At 46.9% G+C, this 7,907-nt stretch overlaps 2 non-coding genes across 2 annotated transcripts; one reads left to right on the top strand and one right to left on the bottom strand.

Moving 5' to 3' along the window:
• Positions 1-4,821: 4,821 nt before the first annotated feature.
• trnak-cuu (transfer RNA lysine (anticodon CUU)) lies at positions 4,822-4,894 on the bottom strand. Its single transcript has one exon. It is a non-coding gene; the product is annotated as a tRNA-Lys (tRNA).
• A 690-nt stretch (positions 4,895-5,584) lies between these two features.
• Positions 5,585-5,667, top strand: trnas-uga (transfer RNA serine (anticodon UGA)). The gene has a single exon. It is a non-coding gene; the product is annotated as a tRNA-Ser (tRNA).
• Positions 5,668-7,907: the final 2,240 nt, after the last annotated feature.

Raw genomic sequence — 7,907 nt, 5'->3', positions numbered from 1 at the left:
GAATCAACCAGCATTTCACAGCAAAAACAAACGCTCCCGGCTTCACAGAGGAATCCGTCGATCATCGGAGCACACACTTCACGATGGACATTTTCTGATCATTCAGTTACAGGTTTCTACTCCTGCCTGGCTTCATTCCCCAGGAAATAGGGATTATATTCTTTCAGCGAGTCATGAAAGTATACTTGGAGCAGATTAAAGATAAATTATTGTGTTGGGATGAGACTATTCCTGGTTGAAAGGTAAACTTTCCAGAAAATGCTTCAATATTCAGCGGGTCCGTCCACGACAAGACTGAGGAACGATCACTCGTCTATCCAATCGGTGAGGTGTACCTCAGCGTGAGACAATATTAACAGAGTGAGAACCAGGTTAAGTAGATTCAGATCACACGGTTACAATAGAACTGAATCAGGAAAACCCCGCCTTCACAGCCTTGCCATTCGCCTGAGGTATCGTGATCCTCAGGTTAAATCACCATCAGTCAGATCTCACCGTCAACGGGGAAAGCAGCCTATGGTTATCAGGGACTAAAGCGACTTAATTTACTTTAGAACTGGGTCAATGTATGATGTTTCCAGGATGTGGCTTCCCTCAGACAGATCAAATGATTGACAGACGGAAAATTTACGACCATTGAGTTACTGGTACCTGAGGCTTGGTTGGAGTATTGGTTTTAAAGGTTAATCATGAAATCTAGAGATGAATAGCCGGGAAAGTGGGCATGAGGATTATCATGAAATCATTAAAATGTAAAAGGTGGCCATTCGGCCCATCGACTCCGCACCGACCCTCTGAAACAGTCCCTATGCCCCAACCACATCCCTGTAACGCACTACCCAACTTTATAAACACAAAGGGGCAATTTAGCATGGACATTCCACCTAACCCACGCACATTTGGACGTGCGAGGAAATCGAAGCACCCGGAGGAAACCCATAGACACAGAGAAAAAGTGCAAACTCCATACAGTCAGTTACCAAAGGCGGGAATTGAACCGGAATCGCGGGCACTGTGAGGTAGGCACTGTGACAACGTGCCACCATACCAGATCATAACACGTCATATCCTATCAGATCAATCATGATCTCATTGAAATACAGAGCACATTCATAGAACATAGAACAATACAGCGCAGTACAGGCCCTTCGGCCCACGATGTTGCACCGAAACAAAAGCCATCTAACCTACACTATACCATTATCATCCATATGTTTATCCAATAAACTTTTAAATGCCCTCAATGTTGGCGAGTTCACTACTGTAGCAGGTAGGGCATTCCACGGCCTCACTACTCTTTGCGTAAAGAACCTACCCCTGACCTCTGTCCTATATCTATTACCCCTCAGTTTAAGGCTATGTCCCCTCGTGCTAGCCATTTCCATCCGCGGGAGAAGGCTCTCACTGTCCACCCTATCTATCCCTCTGATCATTTTGTATGCCTCTATTAAGTCTCCTCTTAACCTTCTTCTCTCTAACGAAAACAACCTCAAGTCCATCAGCCTTTCCTCATAAGATTTTCCCTCCATACCAGGCAACATCCTGGTAAATCTCCTCTGCACCCGTTCCAAAGCCTCCACGTCCTTCCTATAATGCGGTGACCAGAACTGTACGCAATACTCCAAATGCGGCCGTACCAGAGTTCTGTACAGCTGCAACATGACCTTCTGACTCCGGAACTCAATCCCTCTACCAATAAAGGCCAACACTCCATAGGCCTTCTTCACCACCCTATCAACCTGGGTGGCAACTTTCAGGGATCTATGTACATGGACACCTAGATCCCTCTGCTCATCCACACTTTCAAGAACTTTTCCATTAGCCAAATATTCCACATTCCTGTTTTTCCTTCCAAAGTGAATCACCTCACACTTCTCTACATTAAACTCCATTTGCCACCTCTCAGCCCAGCACTGCGGCTTATTTATATCCCTCTGTAAGCTGCTACTTCCTTCCACACTATCGACAACACCACCGACTTTAGTATCGTCTGCAAATTTACTCACCCACCCTTCTGCGCCTTCCTCTAGGTCATTGATAAAAATGACAAACAGCAACGGCCCCAGAACAGATCCTTGTGGTACTCTACTTGTGACAGAACTCCATTCTGAACATTTCCCATCAACCACCACCCTCTGTCTTCTTTCAGCTAGCCAATTTCTGATCCACATCTCTAAATCACCCTCAATCCCCAGCCTCCGTATTTTCTGCAATAGCCTACCGTGGGGAACCTTATCAAACGCTTTGCTGAAATCCATATACACCACATCAACTGCTCTACCCTCGTCTACCTGTTCAGTCACCTTCTCAAAGAACTCGATAAGGTTTGTGAGGCATGACCTACCCTTCACAAAGCCATGCTGACTATCCCTGATCATATTATTCCTATCTAGATGATTATAAATCTTGTCTCTTATAATCCCCTCCAAGACTTTACCCACTACAGACGTGAGGCTCACCGGTCTATAGTTGCCGGGGTTGTCTCTGCTCCCCTTTTTGAACAAAGGGACCACATTTGCTATCCTCCAGTCCTCTGGCACTATTCCTGTATCAAATGATGACATAAAAATCAAAGCCAATGGTCCAGCAATCTCTTCCCTGGCCTCCCAGAGAATCCTAGGATAAATCCCATCAGGTCCCGGGGACTTATCTATTTTCAGCCTGTCCAGAATTGCCAACACCTCTTCCCTACGTACCTCAATGCCATCTAATCTATTTACCTGGAGCTCAGCATTCTCCGCCACAACATTATCTTTTTCCTGAGTGAATACTGACGAAAAATATTCATTTAGTATCTCGCCTATCTCTTCAGACTCTACACACAACTTCCCATCCCTGTCCTTGACTGGTCCTACTCTGTCCCTAGTCATTCGCTTATTCCTGACATACCTATAGAAAGCTTTTGGGTTTTCCTTGATCCTTCCTGCCAAATACTTCTCATGTCCCCTCCTTGCTCGTCTTAGCTCTCTCATTAGATCCTTCCTCGCTACCTTGTAACTATCCATCGCCCCAACTGAAACTTCACACCTCATCTTCACATAGGCCTCCTTCTTCCTCTTAACAAGAGATTCCACTTCTTTGGTAAACCACGGTTCCCTCGCTCGGCACCTTCCTCCCTGCCTGACCGGTACATACTTATCAAGAACACGCAGTAGCTGATCCTTGAACAAGCTCCACTTATCCAGTGTGTCCAACACTTGCAGCCTACTTCTCCACGTTATCCCCCCCAAGTCACGTCTAATGGCATCATAATTTCCCTTCCCCCAGCTATAACTCTTGCCCTGCGGTGTATACTTATCCCTTTCCATCCTTAACGTAAACGTCACCGAATTGTGGTCACTGTCCCCAAAGTGCTCACCTACCTCCAAATCCAACACCTGGCCTGGTTCATTACCCAAAACCAAATCCAATGTGGCCTCGCCTCTTGTTGGCCTGTCAACAAACTGTGTCAGGAAACCCTCCTGAACACACTGTACAAAAAACGACCCATCTAATGTACTCGAACTATATCTTTTCCAGTCAATATTTGGAAAGTTAAAGTCTCCCATAATAACTACCCTATTACTTTCGCTCTTATCCAGGATCATCCTCGCCATCCTTTCCTCTACATCCCTAGAACTATTTGGAGGCCTATAGAAAACTCCCAACAGGGTGACCTCTCCTTTCCTGTTTCTAACCTCAGCCCATACTACCTCGGAAGATGAGTCCCCATCTAGCATCCTCTCCGCCACCGTAATACTGCTCTTGACTAGCAGCGCCACACCTCCCCCTCTTTTGCCTCCTTCTCTGAGCTTACTAAAACACCTAAACCCCGGGACCTGCAACATCCATTCCTGTCCCTGCTCTATCCATGTCTCCGAAATGGCCACAACATCGAAGTCCCAGGTTCCAACCCATGCTGCCAGTTCCACTACCTTATTTCGTATAATCCTGGCATTGAAGTAGACACACTTCAAACCACCTACCCTAAAACTACAATCCAGGTTCCCATGCCCCTGCTGCATTAGTTTAAACCCCCCAAAGAGCACTAACAAATCTCCCCCCCAGGATATTTGTGCCCCGCAGGTTCAGATGTAGACCATCCTGTCTGTAGAGGTCCCACCTTCCCCAGAAAGAGCCCCAGTTATCCAGAAATCTGAATCCCTCCCGCCTGCACCATCCCTGTAGCCACGTGTTTAATTGCTCTCTCTCCCTAGTCCTCATCTCACTATCACGTGGCGCGGGCAACAACCCAGAGATAACAACTCTGTTTGTTCTAGTTCTGAGCTTCCATCCTAGCTCCCTGAAAGCCTGCCTGACATCCTTATCCCCTTTCCTACCTATGTCGTTAGTGCCAATGTGGACCACGACTTGGGGCTGCTCCCCCTCCCCCTGAAGGTCCCGGAAAACACGATCCGAGACATCACGTACCCTTGCACCTGGAAGGCAATATACCAAACGTGAGTCTCTCACGCTCCCACAAAATCTCCTCTCTGTGCCCCTCACTATAGAGTCCCCAATTACTAATGCTCTGCTCCTCTCCCCCCTTCCCTTCTGAGCAACAGGGACAGACTCTGTGCCAGAGGTCCGTGACACTGCCGGTGACAGATCTTCACTGTAGTTGCGTCAATGTGTTCCCAGTTGTGGAAATAAGAACCGTCGGAAGCAGAACCTTTCTGCGCCGTTAATGAGACAAAATTTTAATTCCATATTTATTAATTCTCGTTTTGTTCGAAATGTTCGTTTAGACCCTCTGGATTCCCAGTCAAGGGTCATAACCTTGTGCTCCTGTTATGAAGACAGTTCATTCAGCATCAATATTTTCGGATAATAACTAGGAAGCGCCCAACGTGTGGCTCGAACCCACGACCCTGGGATTAAGAGTCCCATGCTCTACCGACTGAGCTAGCCGGTCTGCTGATGCAGTGTCAATTAAACATTTTTTGAAGAGAGTTGCTGCGGTTCTCATTCGGAGGGTCAGTGCTGACTTGTTGGGCCGAATGGCCTCCTGCGCTGGAGATTCTACGATTCTATGATTCAAGGAGGTTGATGCGGTGAAGTCCTTCTGCCATACTGCCCATTCCTGACACCATGTAGAAATGCTGGTCTCTCAATGACTGGCGACCGAGGACATGTAATAAAAACAACTGACTTAATAATTGAGCAGGTCCTCCTGGCTTGTGCTCTGACCGCGATCCGGGGAACTGCCGGAATCCCGACACGTGATCATTTTAGTTGCGTCATCGGGTCATCAGGTGACCGTTCGGCCTGCACAGGTCTCCTTCTGTGCTGTAATTTCCAGATTTCATCATTTAAATTTTCTTCCAGACTGTAAACTGTGTACCTGTTCCATTTGAATTTCTAATATATTTCCAATGTAACTGATGTTGTTCCACAATCTATTCAATCGGTGGAATTGTGAGGTTTTCGAGTCTCTCAAGGCTTCTCTCCAAATCCAATGGTCATTTTCCACGAAGATTCAATATCACATAAACACCGGGGCCCCGTTGATCGTTTGAATGCAGTAACTTCCTGGAGTGATTCCAGGCTGGTTTTAGAATGTATTCTATCGACCAAATTACTAATGAATGACGCACTAGACGCAGCTGCGATAGCCGACGTGGTTAAGGCGTTGGACTTGAAATCCAATGGGATTTCCCCGTGCAGAGTCGAGCCCTGCTCGCAGCGACTGTGATTCGAAATATTTGCTGAACTCCCCGCACAAGCCACTGACTCGAGAATAAATCGGAATGTTTGGAAATGAACGGTTTGAACCTATATCGAGTTCAGTCAGATATTTACCCTTTCATTTGGTAACTGAACGAAATATAAAGAAGCTCGCACTCAAAACAACAACCAATAAATAATAACGTTTCCTGCAACGTTTGGAAGGAGAAGCAGCAACGGCAGCGAATGGAAACGTGGTTTGGTTTCATTCAGGTGAACGGATTTCTGGGTAAAAAGATCGTGGTAGCCACCAAACCCACTGTGTTCAGCGACTTCTCCCTGTCTGCTCTGCCTCAGAGCCCCACTGTCCCTATTCCCTAGTTCTCCCTCAATGCTCTCACCTTCTGACATATTGCTCCCGTGCCCACCCCCCTGCCATACTAGTTTAAACCCTCCCGTGTGACACTAGCAAACCTCGCGGCCAGGATATTTATGCCTCTCCAGTTTAGATGCAACCCGTCCTTCTTATATAGGTCACACCTGCCCCGGAAGAGCTCCCAGTGGGTCAGATAACGGAAACCCTCTCTCCTACACCAGCTGTTTAGCCACGTGTTTAGCTGCTCTATCTTCCTATTTCTAGCCTCACTGGCACGTGGCACAGGGAGTAATCCCGAGATTACAATGCTAGAGGTGCTGTCTTTTAACTTTCTGCCTAGCTCCCTGAACTCCTGCTGCAGGACCTCATGCCCCTTCCTGCCTATGTCGTCAGTACCAATATGTACAACGACCTCTGCCTGTTTGCCCTCCCCCTTCAGGATGCCCTCTACCCATTCGGAGACATCCTGGACCCTGGCACCAGGGAGGCAACATACCATCCTGGAGTATCTTTCACGTCCACAGAAGCGCCTATCTGTGCCCCTGACTATAGAGTCCCCTATTACTATTGCTCTTCTGCGCTTTGACCCTCCCTTCTGAACATCAGAGCCAGCCGTGGTGCCACTGCTCTGGCTGCTCCTGTTTTTCCCTGATAGGATACACCCCCTCCCCCGACAGTATCCAAAGGGGTATACCTGTTCGAGAGGGGGACAACCACAGGGGATTCCTGCACTGACTGCCTGCCCTTTCTGGTGGTCACCCATTTCTCTGCCTGCACCTTGGGTGTGACCACATTTATATAACTGCGATCTATGACGCTTTCCGCCACCTGCATGCTCCTAAATGCATCCAATTGCTGCTCCAAGCGAACCAGGCGGTCTGTGAGGAGCTCCAGTTGGGTGCACGTTCTGCAGATGAAGCCATCCGGGACGCTGGAAGCCTCCCGGACCTGCCACATCTCACAGTCAGAGCATTGCACCCCTCTAACTGACATTGCGTCAATTAATTAAAATTAAACGTTTTTTTTTTAAATTATTATTTTTATTTTAATTTTTTAAAAGTTACTGTTAACTATCTGTTTCCTAGCACTAGATTTCTAATATAAATGCGAAAGCTAAATATAGTACTCTCCGATCTGTGGCTTAGATGCCTCTCTAAATTATAATTCAGTAATTATGTTTAATTAGTTACCAATGCTTAATTTTTTTAATTCAGTGTAGATTCCCAACCAGCCACTCAGGTCACAGCTTTTCTGTGATGTCACTTCAGTTTCCCCCCGACACACACAATTTGAAAAAGGTATAAAAGTAATAATGAGTAAAAATGACTTACTTACCTTCTTACCTTCTGAGTGTCTTAGATGTTCTCAGGTTCTCTCCCTGACAGAGACTGCTCCTCCTCCTCCGAACGGCCCCCGAAACTAGGGCGCGATCTTTCAAAATCTCGGTAGTCGGTTACACCTCAACCCATCTGCTGAACACATCCACAATAACCAAAACATATTTAAAACATTGACAACATTCACACCTTTCCAACTCAATGTAATCCATTTGGAGCGTCTCAAAGGGACCACTGGGCAATGGGGCTTGCCTCATTCCGCAAGGGATACCTTTGCCGGTGTTATATTGCTGACAAATCAAACACCGATTACTGATACTCTGGGCCAGCCCCTGCATTTTAGTGTGCCACCAAGTGTCCAGCAACAAATCACTAGTCCCCCGAGCCCCACAATGCGTTGTAAAGTATGCACATTCGATGACCCACAAAGCCAGTACCTCAGACATACAAGTCAGATGTGCTGCCGTGGTCCATAAAGAATAAACAGAATCATATGTACAACCTAACCGTTTCCACATTTGTTTATCACTCTCAGGAGCGTCCTGCTG

The sequence above is a fragment of the Scyliorhinus torazame genome, chromosome 24, assembly GCF_047496885.1.
Source record: "Scyliorhinus torazame isolate Kashiwa2021f chromosome 24, sScyTor2.1, whole genome shotgun sequence".
NCBI lineage: Eukaryota > Metazoa > Chordata > Chondrichthyes > Carcharhiniformes > Scyliorhinidae > Scyliorhinus > Scyliorhinus torazame.
The sequence above is the reverse complement of the archived record's forward strand: the minus strand, read 5'-3'. Positions and strand labels throughout refer to the sequence as shown.